Consider the following 24,124-nt stretch of genomic DNA (forward strand, 5'->3'; position numbering starts at 1 on the left):
CATATGTATGCATAATTTGGTAGAGACACTAAACCCTTTACCACACACGGCACATTCATACGGTTTATCACCAGTGTGTGTTCTTATGTGTATCTTTAAATTTGAACTCTGAGCAAATCCTTTACAGCACACATCACATTTATACGGTTTATCACCTGTGCGTGTTCTAAGGTGGACCCTTAAGGTTGAAATATAATCAAACAATTTACCACATACGCCACATGAATGACATGTATTAGCTTTATCACCAGTATACGCCACATGAATGACATGTATTAGCTTTATCACCAGTATACGCCACATGAATGACATGTATTAGCTTTATCGCCAGTATACGCCACATGAATGACATGTATTAGCTTTATCACCAGTATGTGATATCTTCGTTTGTAAGTTTTGTAAGTTTGAACTATGACTAAACTCATCACCTACAGGTTTATCAACAGTGTGTGTTTTAGTGTATCTCTGTGATATTGAACTTTCAACAAAGCTACCAAATGTATCACATGTATTAAGTTTATCACCAGTGTATGTGTTCTCATCTGAATTTGTAAGTTTAAAGAGGACTAAACTCATCACCTATAGAAACTTTATCATCAGTGTGTGCTCTCGTGTCTCTCTGTGATGTTGAACTTTGAGCAAACGCATTATCAAATATATCACATGTATTAGGTTTATCACCAGTATGTGTTCTCATCTTTGAAGTGTGACTAAACTTATTATCAGTGTGTGTTCTCGAGTGTCTCTGCAATGTTGAACTTCGAGCAAACCCTTTACCACATATATCACATTTAAACGGTTTATCACCAGTGTGTATTCTCATATGTCCCTTCATATCACTACTTTGAGTAAACTTTTTACCGCACAAATCACATTTAAACCGTTTATCACCAGTGTGGGTTATCATGTGCTTCCATAAGGTTGAATTTTGAGCAAACTCTTTATTACACATATCACATTTATACGGCTTATCACCAGTGTGTGTTATCATGTGTGTCCATAAGGTTGAACTTTGAGCAAACCCTTTATTACACATATCACATTTGTACGGTTTATCACTAGTATGTGTTCTTTTGTGGTCGTTTAAATTTGAACAGTCAGTAAAAGTTTTACCGCATACATCACATCTATAAGGTTTATCACCATTGTGTGTTCTTTTGTGTCTCCATAAGGCTGATTTATGAACAAAACCTTTACCACATATATCACATGTATTGGGTTTATCCCCAGTTTCTGAACTCATCTTAATTTGAGAGTTTGAACTATGACTTATCTCATCACCAATATAAGTTTCAGCGTTAGTGCGATTTCTAGGTTGTCTCTGCAAAAGCTGGCTCTGATTTAATCCTTCAACCACATACATCACATTTATAAAGTTTTATCACCAGTATTTATATGTGAATTTGTAAGTTTAAACTATAATCAAACCCTTCATACATATAAAATATATCACAATCATAAAAGTTTATCACTGGTGAAGGTTTCATGTCTCTGACTACGTACTTTACCACATATAACTATGTGCTCCTGATACTCTGCAGTATGTGTTTTCATTTCTTCATCAAACTCTGTGCAATGTGTTCTCATGTGTTTTAAAAAAAAATTCTGAAAAAGTCTTACTTAGTATAGTATATTTTCATGTGTTCCTTTTGTAATGCAGCATCACTCTCCTGATCTTTACAAGTCCGATTGTTTCCTCCAGCATGAAAGCTAATGTTTTCCAATATAAACTAAACTGTAGTTTGATCAAGGGAGATAATAAACTAAACTGTAGTTCAGTCAAAGGAGATAACTACAGATTTTTTCTGATTTTGTGAGACCTGCAATTCATGGGTTCCTGTACACTCTGTGTCACCTCATTTTCTTTCAGTGGAGTGGAATCTAAATAAGAGAAGTTAACTATCATAAAAACAAGTTTTCTATATTTGGATATATGAATTAAAGTTTCACAAGAAAAAAAAAACAACAACAATATATATATTTTTAAAAGGGATGATTAATTGGTCGGACATAGTTTTCCTTTTGTCCATTCTAATATTGTAAATATTTTCATGACTCATATTTCATGCTTGTGTCTGTGACTAGTCCCCGTTCCGTCATATTAGGAAGAACTGTGCTTTTACGAACATGTTAACCAGTCACATTATATATGTGCCTGTGACTGTCTCAACTTCAGTCATGACAGAAGGTGTTGAGCTTTGGCAAAACAGGTACATTCTGTACATTACATTTGTCCCAATGTTTACAAAATATAATCTTTCATTTGAGACCACAAGGTTAAATTTCATTTGCGCTAAAACAATACCCACCTCCTAAATTCATCAAGTTTATAAAAATGATATGAAATAATTTGTCTAAAATTATTACCTGAAGTGTATGGCGACAAAAAGAGCTGTTTTTTTTATTTTAGAAAAATATTTTTTATATTAATAATGCATTACTAAAGCCTCGGTCACACCTTACCGGATAGCACGAACGGACGCCTAACGGATGAAAATAAAAGTTGTCCGTTGACAAAATTGTTATCCGTTGGGAGTCCGTTGATGTACTGACCGAATAAAACGGACATGTAACGGATGCATAACGGACACACACCGGATATGCAACGTACGAGAAACGGACACGTACCGGACAGAACGGATGTCGAACGTACATTTTTTGTATATCCAACGGACGAGTACCGCATAAAACGGACACCTAAGCGTACCGGATAAAACGGATGTACAAGATAAACGAAAAAATCAAAGGCGACAATAATAATACATGTAAATCGCATATATATTCAAAATGATTCTGTGTAACTGGTTTTGGTTTATTCTTCAAAACTCCGCCAAAGGGCAGTGTCTGGCCTGAATAAGAACTGCTTGATTGTGAAGACGTGCCTATACTCTAAGATCGATTATGAATAATAAGAATTCATGAACCTTAAGAAATCTGACATACCAATAATTGGCATTTTGGACGCGAAATTTTCAATTTGCATTTATCCGTTTCAGATCCGTTCATCGTCCGTTTTATCCGTTATACGTCCGGTAGAAGTCCGTTTCTCATCCGTTTTATCCGTTAAACGTCCGGTAGAAGTCCGTTGGTGAATTTATCTTCCAGACCTCCAACGGATGTAAAACTGACACGTATAACGGACACAAAACGGAAACAAAACGGACGAGTACCGTACAAAACGGACGCCTAACGGACGTTCATCGGACATTTTATCCGTTGGACGTCCATTCAAAGTTTTGAACATGGTCAAAATTGTCCACCGGACAGAACGGACGCCGACGGATAAAACGTACGCTTAACGGATAAGCAACGGATATGGACGGACGTATAACGGATAAGAACGGACATAAACGGATTGAAAAAATTGTTATCCGTTAGGCGTCCGTTCGAGCTATCCGGTAAGGTGTGACCGAGGCTTTAAAATATGAGATGTTATAAATTAATGTTTAACATGATACATTTATTTTCAAATATTACAAAATCATTTTCTGATATATAAAAAAAACCCTTTCTAATATTAAAAAAAATGCTTTATTAAGGTGGTACCTAACACTACAGGGAGATTGCTCTGTAAAAATCAGCTGAACGTTTTAATCACATTTAATTGCTAAGGAAGTTTCAAACTTATCAATGATCAAATTAAGTGTTTGTCAAACTGCTGTACAATGTATATCCAATGATTTTTTTTCCGATGATGTGTGTGGTTATTTAAAAATCTTTATATTTTTGTCAAAGAGTAAAAGTAAATTGTGTGTCCAAATTTTGTGAAAATTAAGATATACAAATTAATTTAAGTCAAGGTGTTTGGTACCACCTGAATACTAAAAAAAATGATTTTTTAATATTAAAAATATACTGTATTTTTTAATATTTGAAAACGACTTTTTAATATTAAAAAATTGATTCTTGATATTTAATAGGAAATCATTAACTTTTTGAAAAGATAATAAACAAGTGATAAGTCAAAAAAAATTTAGTGGCAGAGCTTTTTATTTGTTACTGTCATGATTGTGATAATTGACTTTAATACTAGAAAATGATTTCTTAACAAATTCAATTTTTACTATGTAGAAGTAGTGTTTTTCTTTTTCAATATTAGAAATTAATTTCTTTATATAAGTTATTCATTGCCTAATATTATTATATTATAACATGAATTCTTAATATGAAAACATTATTTTTTTTATATTTAAAAAGAAACCACTCTTTTTGTCCTCTTTTGCTTGCCATAGAAATGCTAATTATAAATCTGTTACAAAGGTATGCAATGTTCCGTTGTTTCCTAATTTTCCTAACACTATTATTGATGCTTTGAAACTCTAGATTTGAAAGAGGCTATTATTTGTAAATTATCATTTTTGTTCAATACTACTTTGCTAATTATATTTTAAAATTATATATTAAGTTTGTCAAATTGACACTATATCAATGGACTTATATGTTGGCCAGTTTGGTACGATTTTAAACTACTCATAATATAAACCAAAATAATACAATGTATTCTCGATTGTTGTACATGTATGTGTTCATTTGGCGTCCCATATAATAATTTCTTTCATATTTAAACTGTTCTAAGTTAAACGTTAAAAACCTATTTTTCTATCAATGGACTTATATGTTGGCCAGTTTGGTACGATTTTAAATTTGTATAGAAACTACTCATAATATAAACCAGATACTATTTTTTTTTAATAGCCATGTTATATTTACGTTATACATCCTTTGTTAGCTAAAAACTAAATTTTACGTCGTAAGATATTCTAAGATCGTAAGGTACAAATCTATTTGCTATAACGAGTAATTTTGTTTTAACGATTCAGTTCTAAAAAAAACCCGATACCAATTATATATTATACATAAATGATCATTGTTTACTTACATGTTTATCTTTTCTTGATGCAAACACAAAAATAAGTCGGGTTTATTTCACAGCATAATAATATTACCTGACCAAAGGGAGATAACTGTAGTATAGAAAAAAAATTGGAACGCCTACTGTAAACAAAGCCAGCAGATGTCAATTTAGTAATGGACTTCTAATAAAGTTTTCTAATTTAAAATATCTCGATTAAAAGCGAGCTATAAATATCATAATTCAAAAGCCATGGCTATTTTGCCGGCGCTGGAAATACTGTGAATTTGTTATTTTACCGGTTCTTTGTGAAGTTTTAAAAGATATATCAGTCATAATGAAGATTGGAATATGTAGAAATTAATAAAAATAAAAATAAGGAGCTATGTAACTGTATATAATTTGATAAATCATTATGCCATCTTACAAAATCAATCATATATCTTCAAAATCATAAATATTTAATGGAATTTGCCTTTGAAATTAGGGAACCACCATTTAGCTTTTATTTTATTTTTTTAAATTCTGATTTCCAAATTGATGAAACAAAATATTCTGTACAAGTATAGGACAAAAAATATTCTAAATCCAGGTTCCTCCCATACCTTATAGTGTTAAATTTGATTGATATCGTTGAACAAAATTGTTTGCACTTTGCGGGAAAAAAATCTGACTCGAGCAAAGACCTCGACCCTCCTTGAAGTTAAATTATAGCTCCTTAACAGTCTTTTCTTTGAATTGCATTTATCTGTAACCAAATTGTTAACTATAAACTGTAAAACAAAAATGTAAGGCAGTGGCTATTTTGATAGCTGTTGGAAAACAGATGCAAAATAACCACTGCCTTCGATTGTTGTTTTACAGTTCTGTATAGTCTCTTTATGAATAGTGTATATGGTCCTATTAAGTACGTACACAAATTTCAGAATGGACGAACAGCAAAAAAAAAAAGAAGGCATTTTTTTTATACTATAACACAAAGTGGATAAAGGCTAGACGAGCTCTAAATCGGAAACCAGCACGCGAAACTGCAATAAGTTCGTCAGACAGTGATAATGCCAGTCAAACAATAACTTCAAAGTATATCAGAACCCCTGACATTCCCATTATTGCCAACGAAAATAGGTCAGACGAAAATGAAGAATGTAGTATAATGTTTTTCACCCCAGAGACACCTATCGAAATTGTGTTCTACTTTAGGGGTTTGAATGTCCTTTGACATCGTCTGCCTTTTAGTTTTAAAGAACAGATAATGAGATATAACCAAAAGAGGACAAAATGGCCAAAAATTAGTAGTTACCCAAATGAAGATTTTCTCCTCAATGTGAAAATATTTTTTTAATATGACTTAGTTTATCACATTGCAATTGCATAACAACAGTATTTTTGAAAAGAATCCCGTTACTCTCTTATAAACTTACACTTCTCTACAATAACTTCATCTAATCATTAATCCGTTTGAGACTATTGATAATATATGTTTACGTGTTACATTCCACAACATGTGTATTTATTTAAACTTTATGAAACGAAAATTGCATAAAATACCTTACAACTATTTTCTGGTGACCCTACATCAAATTATGTATTTAAAGTATAACGGAAATAAACTCATCATAGATACCAGTCTTTTGTATGTAACCAAACACCCTTGAAAGATTTCCTGTTATTTTTATAAAATGCATTTAAATAAGCTACTGTGTTTACAAATGTTGCAGTTTGTTTTCGTTCTTCTCGTTTACTGTTTGTAATGTGTGAATTCTGTATATGACTAACACTATTCATAATTGGAGGACATACATGTAGTTATTTCAGTGTTTTATGAGTTGAAGTCTTGATTGGAATCCGTCTTGATATTAATCAACAGCTGACAAAACGATATTTTGAAATGGCATTGTACACATTATTCTAAGGTAAATTATATATGTTACAGGCATTTCTTAAATTTAGGCATTTTGTAAAATGACTGAATTTTCAGCCAATTTATAAAATGCCTAATCCTGACAGGCATTATACAAAATTACTAAAAATACCTAGTCATTTTGTAAAATGACTTAAATTTTGAAACAAAATTCAACAAATTGCCTGTTCAGTTTTAGGCAATTTGTAGAAATAAAGTTATCCTTGACACGGTAGGTATAGTGTCCGGCTAGGATCGAGCTTAATCGAGTTATTCGGTCCATTTGTTTCGAGTGTAGTTTGGGCTTTTTTAAAGTGATTACACATGCTATAAGTTCAATTAACTGCTATTTCGTAATTAAAATAGTTTTTTACACTATTTTCCAACTTAAATTGAATACTTTACATGTTTCGATCAACAAAGAAGCACAATTTCCTTGTATTTAAACCAAAAATTCCGTGTTATTATTGTCCGGGTTTTTTCGAAAGCAACTGTGAAATCGTCCGGTTTTCTTAGACAAATTGTCCGGTTTTTTTTACAGAAAATTTGAATAAGAAAAAAGGTATTCTAGACTTTAAAAAGTGACTTTTCTAGTTTATACCTGTATTTTAATGAATGAAAATGTTATTTATTATCAATAAATCATAAAAACATAATACTATATTGATCAAAACTAACCTTTTAGAATTTAATGCAAGTTATCTGTTCGATCGGAAACTGTTCTACCACAACTTTCCAGTATTAGATTATAAATTATTAGATCCTTTAAAAAAAGAATTTAGAACAAAGTGCAGGAGAATCATAATCTTTTTAACTTAATTTCATGGTATTTTTGTTAGTTTAAACATACTTATTAGTAGTTGATTAGGAAACAAGTTATTGTAACTTATATTATTCCCTTGTCACTTTGGTACTTATGTTGTCAAAGTAAATAAAGATTTCGTGGTGAACCATGGAGTTTTTATATTTGACTTATTATGGTACCCTGTTGTCCATTGGTCCATCGTCATCATGTCGGACAAAAACTCAAAAACACTATAACCAGTTTACATGAAACTTCGATGAATAGTCTATTGAGGTATCATACCTTTTGAATTTTTAGAAAGTATTGATTTTATTTTACTGAACAGTCTTGCTGTTTATAGTTATCTCTATTTATAATGAACTTTGAACTTGAATTTGGTTTCTGAGTTATAAGCCAAAATGTGCCTTTTACCTATTTTCTATTTTTAACCATGGCGGCCATCTTAGTTAGTTGTCTGTGTCAGCGCACACATTTTTCAAACTAGATTTATTTGTGCAAAAGACTACCAAATTAGAAAAAAAAATGTTTATAATTGACTATAAAGGCCAATAACTCCATAAGTTAAGCATTAGTAACAAATTTGTTTCTATTATTAAAACTTTATATTCATCAGTGCGTCTTCGTGTATGATCTGGAGGAGTGCTGTCAGATGCGTTTGACAATTTTCTTGGTGGAAAACAAGGGGAACCTTTATCGCCTTTGCTGTTTTTGTTTTTTATTAACGACATTATTCAAGATATTTCCGTTGAAACAGATAAAGACATCGTGTCTCTAAATGGATTTTTAATATATTTGATCTTATTTGCTGATGATACCGTACTTTTTGGAAAATCAACGAATGTGTTGCAACATTTACTGAATAAATTCCTACTATATTGTAATAAATGGAACATAGAAGTAAACACGGAGAAGACAAAAGTTGTTGTTTTCCGAAATGGATGGAGGCCTGTGGTAAACCGTTTTTATTACAACGACAGAGAATTAGAAATTGTGAACTCCTATGTATACCTCGGTGTATTGCTCCACTATAATGGAAAATTTTTACAAACTCAAAAGCGTTTATCTCAACAAGGATCAAGAGCTTTATCTTCACTAATAAATTCATTGAAACAAATATATGTGACTACTGAACAACAAATTTTCCTATTCGATAGTATGGTTGGATCCGTTTTAAGTTATGGGTCTGAAATATGGGGTTTTCATCGTGCTGGTGATATAGAGCTTATATATAATAGATTTTGTAGATTTATTTTGAAACTTGGTAAAAAAGTCCCTACAAATTTTTTATATGGTGAACTTGGGCACCTGCCATTGCATATTTTGAGAAAATATATAATCCTGAAATATTGGATTCATATTGTAACTAATAAACCTCATATTGTATATGAAGTTTATAAACTTTTGTACAAAGATGCAAATAATGGTAAAATTAATTGGGCGTCTAACGTAAAAAAATTGTTATGTAACCTTGGATTTTATGATGTATGGATTTCACAAGATACTAGTAAATTATCATTTGATTGTATAAAAACACGTATTAAAGATCAATTTTTACAAAGCTGGAACACAGCTTTAGAAGAATGTAATAAACTTTGTATTTATAAACGATATAAACTAGAATTTGGTTTTGAAAAATACTTAGATTTTCATTGTAATGTATCTATATTAACAAAACTACGTAGCGGCACACTTAAATTAAATGTTGAAGTTGGTCGTTATCTAAATACTCAAAGAGAAAACAGAATTTGTATGTGTTGTAATATGAATGTTTTAGAGGACGAGTATCATTTTGTTTTATCATGTCCAGCGTATAGATCTGTGCGTATAGAATTTTTAACTTTATTCTACTGTTCTTGGCCAAATCGGCACAAGTTAGATAATTTATTACAAGCTCATTCTAAATCTTTGACAGTAAAACTATGTAACTATTTAAATGCAGCTTGGAAAATTAGATCGCATATATTGTCATAATATTATTGTATACTCTGTAACTACTGTTGTCTGCTGTCTTATGTTTGTCATATATTGTATATATTTTCGTTTGCCATAGCATGTATATGCTTCTTGCAAATAAAGTATTCATTCATAAGGGGTCAATTGACAATTGCTTATTGCGAAACATAATGCTGTCGAACGTTTTGTCAGTAATCGTAACAAAAGAGCTAAATGTGATGATTCCGGTTTCTCCAAATATGGTTGAAGTGCTGAAACCAGATTTCACGCGAAACAAATATGTCTTTACAAAAGTTCAGGACACATATTGTGTAACAGCTCTGTCATCCAAACATTTCAGGCATTTTACAAAATGCATAAGTTTAGAAAATGCCTGTAACATATATTTTACATGATACCTAACGAATATTTTTAGTTTTTCTCAATTTTTCGTCAAGATCCAAATTTAATTTACCGATGTATAAATGCAACATCAGCACATATGAAGTCAAGCTATTGTCAGTTGTTCTCTTGATCTGATATAAAAACAACATTACAATGCAAATCTGTTAATTAAAGTAGCAAATAAAAAAAAAATTGTAATAAAACTATTGTGAATAAACAATATTTTAAATCAAAACAATTGTAAATCTGTTACAATGTTTTATTCATATCAGATCAGAATACTAACTCAAACAAATTTGAAATTTCAGAAAATGGTCCTAAATAATAAAATTGATTAGTGGTTTTATACCTAAAATATGAACACAACACCAATTGAATGTCTTGTTGGAACGTTAATACATAGAAGAAGACAGATATTTAATATTATCTGTTTTGTCAAAAGGTGTCTAACTTAACCGATCCTGTTATGTCCACCAATTCCTAGCTATACAAAGCTAAATGTGGTTAAAGTAGGAAATTAGAATATTGTTGTATTTTAACAATCGAACATTTTCTTCATTTCTCATCCTAACATCCCACTTTTTACTGTCGCTGCCATATCAAGAAAAAAACCACTTCACAAATTGGAAGTTTGAGATTGTTTTTGGGATACAATTGCTTTCAAGCAATCTGTAGACTTTTACCATTGACTCAGGTCCATGCCCTCACGTCAACCTTTTTATTCTAAACATTAAGGAACATCTCAGATTCTTAAGATTGTCTTGCTTTATAAGGTAAAACAAACAAAAGGATTGAGTTTAAACAACTTTCCTTTAAAGTTCTTCTCATAATCTTCATGTTTCGATTTTTCCCTTGACTTATATTCGTGTTTCTAACAACACGGAAATTCAGAATTAAGCAGTATTTATATTTAGTGTTTTTATATAATTAGAAATACGTCAGAGGGAATTCCCCAGTTTTGATCAAATGCGATAATTCTCTGAATTCCGATAAATCTATTTTTGTCATATAAGAACTGAAGTGGAGTTTTTTCTTATCTGTCACCGTTATGAAACTGATATTTGATTTGTACTTCCATAAAGGAGTGGAGAACCATCTAGGTCGTTTAATTAACATTTGATATGTGCCCTTGCTAAAAATCACAAGTTTATGGTTTGTTGAGGTTATTATGCGCATGCGTCTATTTTTTTTTACTTCAAGGTGTATCAGATTGAATGGTTGCTCTGGATTCCCAACTCCATTGATTAATTTGAAACTTATGAAATCCTTTCTATGTCTGTCTTCTATTTAGGGTTATTGTTGTTGAATAATTTTAAATCATATGCATCATTTAAATTAAGATAAAAGTAGTCCACGACGTAAAGGTGTAACTGGAACACCCCTTCAGCCGAAATGGAGTCTTCTGTATTATCGCTTCGAGTTGTCTCCGTTCCGTAAGTAACATCCGTTTATTTTGAATCATAATACGACGATAGGTCGAGAAAAATTAACTCGTTCTGTCGATAGACGTCGTATTTTATTTAAAGCGATCGAAATTTAAACAGAGGAATGTGTACGGAAAGGTGTCATGCCCACTGACCCAAAGGAAATTAAATATTTAAAGAGTTAAAAATGGGGTTCCTCCTAGAATTCACGTAGTAAAATAGGTGATTAGATACGAAGTGATATACCTTCTCTTACTCTAGTGACTGCTGTGGAAAGTAAACTTGGAATTAATAGTTCAAAAATAAAACACAATAATTACATTGTCCATACATTTGTATCAGGGATAAGTTTTTTAAAAGTTGAATAGCTACTTAACTTACGTAAATTACATTTTACATGACTTTTTGCAGTTGAATTATTTTTGAAAATAATACTCATACATGTATCAATGAAAACAATATTAATCCTATCCCTCAGAGCAATCATGCTCTTTAATTATTTTATTTCAGAGAACACATGTAAGAAATAAGACAAGACATGAATACTCGACCACACACCATTGTTTGGATTATACTTTTGGTGTTTTCCTGGAAATGTGGAAAGGGTGAGTAGTTATCAAATGTTTATGTTATTATTCCTTAGGAAAACTGAATAATGAAAAATCGTTAATTTCTTTTTTTAAACAAATGAGGTATCCGTGGACGCTTTTTATATAAATAGTTTTATATATAAATGACTGTATATACGTACTGTATATAGCTTTTTGCTAGTTTTTACTTAATATTTAAATGATTAGGAGTAATGTTGCATCTTAAGTTATAGCAGTACTGTTTTCCTGTTGACACAACATAATTCCAGCTTAAAATTAGGTTATATTTGATTAGCCTTGCAAATTTCGAAGATGTTGTCTTCTCCTTTTGAATTTTAATATGTTGTACGGGTTACGTCGTCTCCTGCTGTAACATAGTGTTTGACCAAAGCAAAGTATAACACTAGATTTACGTATGAGGAACAATCCATTTCAGTAAGAGTATTAGAAGCTACAATGGAAACATGGAAACAAGCGGTTCTAGATTGCTATGGGAATAACTCGTTTTTGGAAAGCAACACCACTGTTCTTAAACAGTACATGGTCAATCATAACGAAGTGAATGATAGTATTTGGGTTGGCAGCTTTTTAGCTTTACTTCCTTGGATTGAAATAAGAGGTAGGTAATTTATAACGCTTTTTGGTAATGTGTTACTGAGGGAAAACATTTTTATTTTATTCGTTCCATTCTATTAACATAGAAGCTGGAGTTGGAGCAAGAAATGGAAGGAATGATGGGTTTGCCTATGAATTTGTAAAAGCTTTTTTTTGGATTATACATAAATATGGAATCAAAAAATAGAAAACTAGAGCCAATAGATTAGTGCTGTGGTGCGTTAATATAAAAAAAGTGTTTTTAAATGCACATTTCTTCGCTTAATGTTTGTTAAATGCGCTTCAAGACATTGTCATTTGAAAATTTAATTTAAATTTGAAAACTATTTACAACCCTCAAGTAAGCCTCTGATTAATTGTCTTCTTATGATCATAATGTTGTTTTTTTATAGTCGTGTCATTTCTTCAACGATTCTACATCTCCTTATAGTTTTTGTATGTTCAAATATGTTTGTCCTGAAAATTACCGAAGAGACAACAGTTGTCGAATTGCGCATCTTGTGTTGTAGTTTTCATCTGTTTATAAACGTAGGTAGTTGTAAATCAATTATATAAAAAAAATTATTTCAAAAGAAGTGTTCAAGCAAAAAAAAAAAAAAAGCAAGCAGATATGTTATAATCAGTCAAGTCTGTGAATGAATTGTGTTATAAAGGATCCTATTTTCGCATAAATCATTTCCTATTTATTTGTTTTAAGATTTTAGTTTATTTATGTTTCTGAAAGGTTGTTACAATATACCACTAACATGTAACAGCTTTGAAACAGACGAAAGAAATGCCACAAATTTACAACTGTGTCAACTCAAATGCATGAAAAGACGATATTTTGCATTTAACCAAAAAGTAAGTGTACCAGTCATGAAATTCATTCAACTGTGGGGCAGTCTAAAGTTTTTTTTCTGATCTTTTCAAGTCTTTTTTTTATAAAACAGTCGATAGCTACTCCAAGTTTAAAGCTCGTGGATATCTGATTTAGAGTAAAAATGTAAGAACCCTTTGTTTGTTGACAATTTTAATGACATAAATCAACATAAACATTATAAAAATCAAATAAAAAGGTTTTAAACTTATTAGATCGAGAAAAAAAAAAAAAAATCCGCATACACACAATTAAGCAAACAAAAATCAGAAAGAACATATTTGAGAGTAAGTTGAGTAATTAAACGCTAGTTCATGACCAGTAATAACTTATGATACACTCATTTATTTAAAACTGAAATTTCCATTTAGGTCATTGAAATAGTCATAGGCCCAATAACATCCCTGTATTTGTAATTTAATCACACATTTTGTCGGCTTTAAGCGACTATATTTTCGAAAATAGGCACAATGATCCCTTACACAATATCTGTTTTTCTAAAACTTGTTAATATTCTATACATGAAGCTACCGTTATATACAATTATATGAAAAACTTAAAGAAAGAAACAACAGTTGAGGAAAGCAAACATTTTAGGGTTATGTTACAGTCCTTGTTTTTGATTCCAACAAAATTTCAAAAAAAAGCTTATATTAAAAAAATAAATTCTTAATTCAAATATATATTTTAGAATAAGAGATGCGTTTGCTTTGATGAACACGATGTAGTGAAAAAAGAGACTGACAATGCAACTTTTTGTCAAGAATGTACAGACAGTGGAGACTGCAATACACACGCTGTTGTATACAAAGGTTTGCATTAATATAAGAAATGGCACAAAACCATTACTAAATATACACTACCATCTTGAAAACAAATTTCAAAATGGCATTGACAAAGAATGTTTTCAAACTTCAAAACGGAATCATGTTAAAAATAAGCTATACAAGGTAAACAAAGTGACCACACATACCGTAATATTGTTTACATTGTCTATTTTTACAGAGTATAGGCTTGATTTGCAGGATTCATCTTTATTTTAGTTTAAAAATGGGAAAACAGCACGTTTAATCAAACATTTTCCCCACTAAGTTATATCTGAGTCGTGCCACTTTGCTAATACGGAATATAAACGCTCATTACTAATGCTAAATTCGAAATCTCATTTGTTAGAAGATGTTGTCGCCTAAAACAACATTAAAAACTAAAATACCATTCACCATTTTGAAGGTTGTCGGAAAAAGACGGAGACAATAGTTTATCTGCAATTGGAAAGACCTATTCTATATATCAAGATTAAGATACAAGGTTAAATGTTTAAAGATTGTCAATGTAGACATTTGAAGTATAATGTCGGGTATTAAATCTTTCAAGCACGGTGTACGTACTGTTTTACAATATTAACAGCTGAAGTACACATTGTTGAATACATATACTTGTTGCAAAAATGAACTGTGGAGTTTTGTTCTCTCCATGATATCAAGCCAATCTACACAATTATACACATTTGCATGTATTACGTATATATATATTTAATATATGATTCAAAGATTTTGCATAATTATTTTCATCCAATTTAAAATACTTGATTTATTTTTTGTCTACAGTTTTTGATAGACCAATAAATTTAGCGGATACTAGCCATGACTGCCTGTCTTACCAATGTAACTATACTGGCGCAATTCCAATATTTAACACACAAGAATGTTTTGAATATTCCAGATCATATTGTCGTAAGTATATTATATCATGAAAGTAAAAAATCGGTAGGAAATTAGTATGGTTTAACTGCAAGACGATAATTAACCTACTTAGACACAACAGAGGCGCTAAAAGAAAAAAGCAATTCTTGATACTATTACATCTGTGTCAGTACTACCTAACATTACATTTTACAACACTTTTCTTAATCATGCCGAACATGGACAAACATTCGTGTATCTGTTTCTTCGTGATTACGAGGGGATAGATAGAAAGTATATTTGTGAAATGGCAAAGAATATTTTCACCATGAGTAACATACACATTTTTATAAATGCACCTGAGATCACCCCTAGTTTTTGGTGGGGTTCGTGTTGTTTATTCTTTAGTCTCAGTACAAGAGTAAAGTTAAAGAATATTTAAATCGAAATAATGTGCTTAGTATTAATACAAATGCTTTCTTTTACGTGAACGGGAGTCGAATAGAATTTCATTTTATTAATACAAATTTGTGAGCAGATATATGTAAAAAATGTTTAAAAATTTGGAACCATTAGTATTTCCATCTAGTGAAATAATCCTGGGTATCATATTGTCAGAACAAGCTCTTAAAAAATTGTACTATCTGCCTCTCCGCTAAGCTAGATCATTAAAAAGAAAAAAGACGACCGATTTGCTAGGAATCAGAATAATCTTTACATGTAGAGTTACTGGCACTTTGTGAAGTTATAAGTTAGAAATCCAGCGTGTTGATCTGTTACCAAAATGGTTTCATTCATATCACATCAGCTTGTTCTGATATTGAATATGCATTTTGAACAGCCATCTATCAATCTAGAAAACAATGTATATACCGCAGTGTGTCGTTTACGTTCATGGTAATAATTTACTCTTGTGTTCAATTCTCTTTGTTTTATTTTTTTGTTATTCATTAAAAACACTCTTCAATTATCCCTTGGTATGTTTCTATCTGTTTTAATCTGTATTTCGTTTTGTATAATGTCGTCATGTTTTGGTTTGTCTTCATGTTTTTATAGTTGCCATGGATATTATCCTGTCTGATTGCACAACGCAATATTCAGTGATAATGTAGATGAGAGTCATTATGTATAGTTTGTTATAACTCTGAATGACTGATTTCTTTTCGAAAATATGAAAAAAATTACGGAAATTTGGGTTTCGGCTAAAATCAATTAAATATAATGTCTATTCAATGCCAGGAACCAGAAATCCATCATATCTATCATATTTTATATCATTTGATTTTATGGAATACATAAAACGTTGGTTTTCCAGTTTTAATCGTATACATTTTTCATGTTAGAGCCTTCCATACTTTATTCTACTAAATGGATTTGTCTAAATAGTATGTTCGACAAATAAAGCGCTTGTTTAAAGTAGTGTTAAGAGTACTTTAAAAGCAAATTAGTCGTACCACATCTAATGTACTTGGTAAAACTCTGGATGAAGGTCGTCAAAATATGGATACGTAATCACATTATCTCCATGTTTAGTGTGTTTATTTACATTGTACAACCCTGTCAACTATCATGGTATCGTCATCATGAACGCCGGGGAAAGTGCTTGATCACACAGAATGCATATGATATAATATCTTTTTTTTTAAAGAGAATTGATAAAGAAAGCACCACAAATACTACAATTTATACTGCATTCGTTCTATTTGAGCAGTCAAAATGCGTTGACTGTATATTTCTATGTCATATCCCCACTGACCCGATATCACTTTTCCTTATGAATATGTAAATAGAAGTTATTTAATTATTCATACAACCTCTTAACCTGTTCTTGTTTCCAATGTATACAACGAAGATTCGAAAGACTAAAACTTATTTCTTTTACAACTTTTGGAAAAACATGTTTATCTTGTTCATATTTTTGTTTGAAACCTATAAATCATTATGCTTTATGCTTTATGTTGATATTTTTTTGTCCAAACTCAAACAAATTCGTTCACCATCGATTGTGGGTTTCAAACATGTAATATACATTTCATTCACTGTGTTGTATATTTCTTTGCCTGACATGAGGGATTTTCCACAATATCTAAATCAAATAAATAACATTAACACATAAAACAACAATTGCAAATTCGTTTTTTTAGATTGCAGTATTAAGACAATAATAGTGCATTGACCTGACACTTCTTTTTTGTGATATTTAGGGGATGGGCGAAGTGCTGATGGCCCTGCATATCAGCATTTCTTTCAATATCGATTTACGTGTGAGGAAAATCATTTCACTTATCCACTTCTTTATTCGGAAAATCCAGTTAACCTTTGTAACTTATCAGAATCACTTACCCCAGGAAGAGATGTTTGGGTTGGTGTTTACAGACAGAAACTATACGTAGACAATTCGGATAATGCAGGTAATATATCGGGTGTATACTCGGATGTACGATGATGTCTTATGTTGATTTACTGTCACTTACCTTAAAAACGTGCAGTTTTGAGTATGCATTACAAGAATATGTACACATTGTATGATACCTTGCTACGTATATAATTCTACATGTTGTATAGGGTGAGATATTATGGACATAATTGTGCAAATAGTGATACAAGCATGAAATTTGGTATAAAGGTTGACTAAATGATGCTTAAACATGTTAAAAAAAATCCGCTGCTGGCTAGAATTTTCAAAATGGCCATTTCGGAAATGGCGTCATTACAAATTGGCAATAATTCGTTAATCCTTTGAAAGGTGTGTCAGATGTAAATCAATATTATATTTTATAAAAAGTAAATGATAGTTCCTAAATTACGACTAGACAATACATTAATGAAACTAAACGTGACTTCCGGTTTCAAAATGCCTGCAAAAAAGTAAAACAAAATCAATTTTTATATTTTCAAGCAACTCCACGAGGCATGTAAATCCTTGAAAGATGTGTTATAGGTGTAATCCATTGTAAGTTTTGATAAAACGTTAAAAACACTTTCTACGAACGACAAAACAACACATAAATGAAAAAAATAGTGACTTCCGTTTGAAAAATGGCGGCAAATCCGTAGAAAATATTTTTATAACTTCCATCAACTTAACAAGTCATAGCATACATGTAGGCATAGGTTGCTTATCTTATAATTATCTGATAGTTGTCTATACAACAACTCGTACAAGGAAGGCCAGAACGGTAGCATCTACAGTTACCAACACAGCTGGATTTTCGCCTCCGCATTTCAAAATGTCTTGACACGAGATGCAACGGCAGCCAAAGAAGTCCATCTTTGTTTCCAACTGTCATTGATTCTTCCTTTTATCCAACCCCAGTGTTTATGACTTGGTACATGTACCTGTCGAATACATGAATCAGACTGATCCTTAGCAACTCCTCCTTGATATACTTCTGTTTTGATGTGCTCTTGAAAACTACCTCCTGTAGGCGGAATTACATCACAATGCCGCTGCTTCCTGGCAAACATTTCACATCGTTAATCGCTTCATACTTAAGCCAAATCAAAACGTCCGTTACATCTGGAAAATCTTCCATTGTTAGCGAAGCTGACCTCTTCCCTTTCTCACGACATTTCGAAAAAGTGCATCATCCACTGAATGTATGGACGAAAGTAAGAGCAGCTACACATGGATCAAACACATTTGATATGTCCAGTACAGGAAGCCATCAAAAGTCGTTATTCCTTCCATAACCTATCAACAATTTGTTCTACCTAATTTTGCGATTGCTGCAATTCTTGATACTATTACATCTGTGTCAGTACTACCTAACATTACATTTTACAACACTTTTCTTAATCATGCCGAACATGGACAAACATTCGTGTATCTGTTTCTTCATGATTACGAGGGGATAGATAGAAAGTATATTTGTGAAATTGCAAAGAATATTTTCACCATGAGTAACATACACATTTGTATAAATGCACCTGAGATCACCCCAAGTTTTTGGTGGGGTTCGTGTTGTTTATTCTGTAGTTTTCTATGTTGTGTCATGTGTACTATTGTTTTTCTGCTTGTCTTTTTCACTTTTAGCCATGGCGTTGTAAGTTTGGTTTAGATTTATGAGTTTGACTGTCCCTTTGGTATCTTTCGTCCCTCTTTTATAAGTCTCTTAAGAAGCAATTTTGTCAGCAAGACACTTGAACAATTTCGTTTCGTTGTCATCTTCACAGAGAAAACTACTACAAACCCTTGGTGTTCTACAAGAACCAACACCTTTTCGTCTGGCACAAGAACCTTGCCGTTGTCTTGTCACAGCCTTTTAATTATTCATTAAACATCAAATACAAATACTTTTGAATACTTATCGATGCAAGATTTTATATAAGGCAGTATGACATCATTAGCATAATCATCAAATATTTTTGCCCAATTTTGTGACCTGGAATTAACCATTGTTTCCCGACCAACGATAAATGGGTCCGAATTTGGATCAGCAAATCGCAGTTCAAGTAAAACCCATTTGCAGCGATTTGATACAACTGTTTCAAGTGACATCCTGAGATAAAGACGGAGGAGCAGTTTAGTTTTTTTATGGATAAAGAAATATTGCAAGTAAAACTGTCTACTGTGACAAGAAATGAAAAGTCTAGGAAAGATATCACAATCACTTTTAAAAGAGGGACGAAAGATACCAAAGGGACAGTCAAACTCATAAATCTAAAACAAACTGACAACGCCATGGCTAAAAATGAAAAGGACAAACAGAAAAACAATAGTACACATGACACAACTTAGAAAACTAAAGAATAAACAACACGAACCCCACCAAAAACTAGGGGTGATCTCAGGTACTCCGGAAGGGTAAGCAGATCCTGCTATTCTCTAGCTTTGTTTTTGACAAAGTCGTTTCCAGTTTAATTTTGTTTTTGGTTATAAAAAGTAGGTTCTCCTTCGTTTTGCATTTGCTTCAAAAGATCTTCGTATTGTTTGGATCAATATCTTAGAGTTTATTTACATATCTTACCTGTTTCCGAATCAACAATTTTCTAAATGGAGTAATTTTTTTTACAAATCTGACGACTCTTCTATAAATGAATTTCCCGACTTATTCATAACTTTACAAAGCCTTCAAAGCTGTTTAACGAAATCTTTTTGTGTTTTCGTAGAGTCTTCATTATGTCGTTCGTCTGTTGTAGAATGACTCATACCACTAGATCTTTCAAATTCATCTTCTAGTATAGTGACTCCTGGTCCAGCTACCATCAATTTGTATAAAAGGGATCTTCGGTTAATCATATGGTACCAACATAGCCCTTCACAATTACACTATTCTGTTTTTGTGCCTGATGAATTGTGTTATACGAAATAGATTAGCTGGTAATACGTACAGTGAAATTATCATTTGCAAATTCCATCGCCGCTGGTGATGTTCGGGAAGGATAGTCATATCTCGGAGACGAGTCGGTAACGATCGAGCATTATTTACACGATCAAGACCTAAAACAATACGCTATCATGCTTTATATGGACAGTTTGAAAAGTACGAAATCTCACCCATGAAATGAGCATAATACCAAAATCAGAAGAGGTTCTTAATTTATGATTGAACGCCAGGAACTAAACTGTGGTCGCGATGACTATATTTCCTTATACTAGTCTTTTAAATCATTTAACGCCACAGAGTCAAGACATAATTGTATATTCTGAGTTTTGCTTTCATAATCAAATCGAAATTAACAATTCAAGTAAAATACATGCGATTGACTGATGCGCCTGTCTAGTTCTAGGTACATTTGAACATACATAAAAAGAATCTGCCGTTCTTGATGTTGCAATGTTGGCTTCAGTAAGACAACATGTTCATCCCCTATCACGCAATATATATCCCCCAGAGTTTTACAACAAGTCATTTCAATGTGCAATCTTCCAAACATGACGATACACGTATCTTTTTCTTACAAATCAGGCTATTCCCACTGAATTTGCTTAGGCATTTCCAAAAGTTGCTGATCTGCAGTTGCAATTGATGTTTCGCCGGGATTGACCGCATTTAAGCCTTAACCATCGAATACCTGAGAATTGCCTGGTAGTGCTTACAAATCGCTCTTGGTGTCTATGAATAGTTTGCACATGCACATAAGTGTTAAACACATGTGTATCATAACCTTGAAAAATGTTATTAAACCAATTCATAATATTATTAGAAAACCAAAAACACTAAACATATGGTAAATAGTTCAAATGATTTTGAAAGAATTTTGTTACATTTTCGCGCATGCGCAAATACTGGATATGTCTAACATTCATTTTTTATAAATAAATAATGTAAGGAAAGTATCAACCGAACCTGGTAATTGGTTTTTACTAAAAGAAGTCCAAAGAAAAGTTTTCCAGAAATTATCAGTATTTTCAAACTAAAGAAAACAGCCATTTTAGAAAATGGCCGTGGCCATCTTGAAAAAAAAATTGCTTTAATGGCCATCAGTTATTTTTTAAAAAGTATATAATAATGATGCTTTGTGGTAATTTTCATGCTTGTATCATCATTTGCACAATTCCCTCGATTTTGCTTTCCAATATCTTACACTTCTATGGATACATGCTGAGTACTGTATTCATTTTTGAACAAAAAGGGAAAATGAAAATATATTGAACAAAATCTGATTAGATTAATGTAACATGCGTAAATTTTATAACCTTAAAGACTAAATAAGCGTATTGAGTATTAATAACTTTTCATCACCGCTGCTGTTTGATGTTTACTGTACGCAAAAGTATCATTAAAACAATAATTGGTGTACTGACATACTCATATGCTATTCATAAATCATTAAAAACTATCACAAGTTTATCTTGCTTTATATTTCTTCTAGCAGACTGGCAATCGCTGTAGATAGCAATTCATTATTTCTCTAAACTTTTAATTCTCTAATGTTGAATAGATCATGTTAAACATCATAAGTGTCCTTTTTTGTTTTTTTTTTATATCTAAGAAGTCATGCTGTTCTCAATTATTACATATTGTGCAATAAATGATCACAGTTCGTAGTATTTAATTAATCTTTCACTCAGGAACCTGGTTGATGTAGCTGAAGATTGAGTATATTTCTTATATCTTTCAGTAGGTATTATATTCAAGAGCTTTCGTACCCTGTCAAATATAATTAGTTATCAAAGGTACCAGGATTATAATTTAATACGCCAGACGCGCGTTTCGTCTACATAAGACTCATCAGTGACGCTCATATCAAAATTCCAAAAAGTCGTGCCAAATACGGCTAAGGTAATCTATGCCTGGGATAAGAAAATCCCTAGTTTTTCGTAAAACTCAAAGTTTTGTAAACAGGAAATTTATAAAAATGACCATATTTATTGATATTCATGTCAACACAGAAATGTTGACTACTGAGCTGGTGATATAACTTGCAAGAGTTTTACTATTTGCATATTGTCTTCTTAAAAGTACACAATTCATCCGCAGAAAAAAAACAACAAAAAAACAATGTTAAACTCTGACTATTCAGTTTCATTTGTTTAAAACTATACATTTTGCAATATCACAATGTCAAATATCTACAAATTGATTCATTATCATGATATTTTATATTTTACTTCCTTTTTCGTTGTAGTTATACAACACTTCGACCAAATTGAGCAGTACATTTCACGTTGTGACCATTTACCAGCAAATGATGAGTGGGCGCAAGCCGAGAATTGCAGCGGAACACATCATTACAAATGCGCTTTAGGTCAACTCGTTAAAAGAAATTGCACGAATCAAATCAAAATTAGTCTAGTTGTTATTCGTTGTATAAGAATACCAAATAAATTTGTATATGTTCTGTTCATTTCATGTTCATATGTTGTGAATGCTATGTATGTGTTTCTGTTTTGGTTTATGTATACGTATCAAATCTACAATTTGTCAATCCTACAATATTATTTCCCCTCAAAACATAATTAAAAATAGTCACTTGATTTGTGGCAAAATTTATCTTAAATATTGTGCTTTTTGATATGCATTCCATAGTGTCAAAATAAAATTAGAATTGATTCATAAATTGTTAAATCATCTTTTTCCGGCCTTATTATACGTTCCCACAACAGTTGTGCCATACATGTGTATATATAAGATCAGTATCTACGCATGATTTGATCTTCAAAAGTTAAAATAATGAGAAAAAATCTGTTTTAGTCTATCCATGGCAACATTCTGTATTTTTTATAAATAAAGTATTGCTAAAATTGGCATAAGAGTATAAATTTTCTTTTACTTCATTTTCGTCAGATCTAATCACAAAGTTCATACGAAAAATGTTGAAAAAAACCAATATGATAATTTAATGTCTGGTTTTAAATGAAAATGTTGTCTTAATGTTCCTATAAACCAACTAAGATGGTTGTATTCATTATCAGCTATCCGAAAATAAATAAATAAGCCTCATCAAAGTGTATAATCTATAATTAAAAAATATATTTTTTAACTCCAGCAAAAATTTTAACTTACAACCATGCCAAAAACATAATTTGACTTATTCGCATGCAAACTATAAAGCAATGCATTCCGATGATATTATAAAAAACGCAAACTATGGTAACAAGGATGAAGCAGCCTTTTGATGTGTATTTTATGTCAATGGTCCTACTAGAACAAACAAAAACCATATCAGCCTCATATAGCAATTACAAATTTGAATTTATCAATGCAAACATACACCGATCAATTTAAGCACCAAACATTTAGTTTTGATATTGAGCGTTTTCAGTTTTACAGCTTTAATCTTTTAATACGTATAGACATTTGGTAACCTGATACAAGGGTTTCGTTCATGTAGATCATGTAACCTACAAATGCCTTAGACAAGACACATTTCATTGTATATTCAGATAAAATTAATGACGCAATAATTTATCATAATTTTAAATCAATATGGTACAAATCAGCATACACGTACATAAGATTTGAAAATCTTTGCACAAAAAATATTACCGTTCACACAGGATATCACAAAGGTTCCCGTTAAATGCTGACGCCATAAAACAAAATATCTGACGCCACAATGGAAAAGTGATTGTTGTTGACGTCAAAAGTTCAAGCGGTCGGGTCAGCCAGG

At 31.6% G+C, this 24,124-nt stretch overlaps 2 long non-coding RNA genes across 2 annotated transcripts; both read left to right on the forward strand.

Moving 5' to 3' along the window:
- Positions 1-11,838: 11,838 nt before the first annotated feature.
- On the forward strand, positions 11,839-13,366 carry LOC143054445 (uncharacterized). Its single transcript, XR_012971683.1, has 3 exons — positions 11,839-11,923; positions 12,345-12,527; positions 13,248-13,366. It is a non-coding gene; the product is annotated as an uncharacterized LOC143054445 (long non-coding RNA).
- Positions 13,367-17,272: 3,906 nt separating this feature from the next.
- On the forward strand, positions 17,273-22,850 carry LOC143054457 (uncharacterized). Its single transcript, XR_012971688.1, has 2 exons — positions 17,273-17,475; positions 22,640-22,850. It is a non-coding gene; the product is annotated as an uncharacterized LOC143054457 (long non-coding RNA).
- The last annotated feature ends 1,274 nt before the right edge of the window (positions 22,851-24,124 follow it).

Source organism: Mytilus galloprovincialis, chromosome 12 (assembly GCF_965363235.1).
Source record: "Mytilus galloprovincialis chromosome 12, xbMytGall1.hap1.1, whole genome shotgun sequence".
Taxonomy (NCBI): Eukaryota; Metazoa; Mollusca; class Bivalvia; order Mytilida; family Mytilidae; genus Mytilus; species Mytilus galloprovincialis.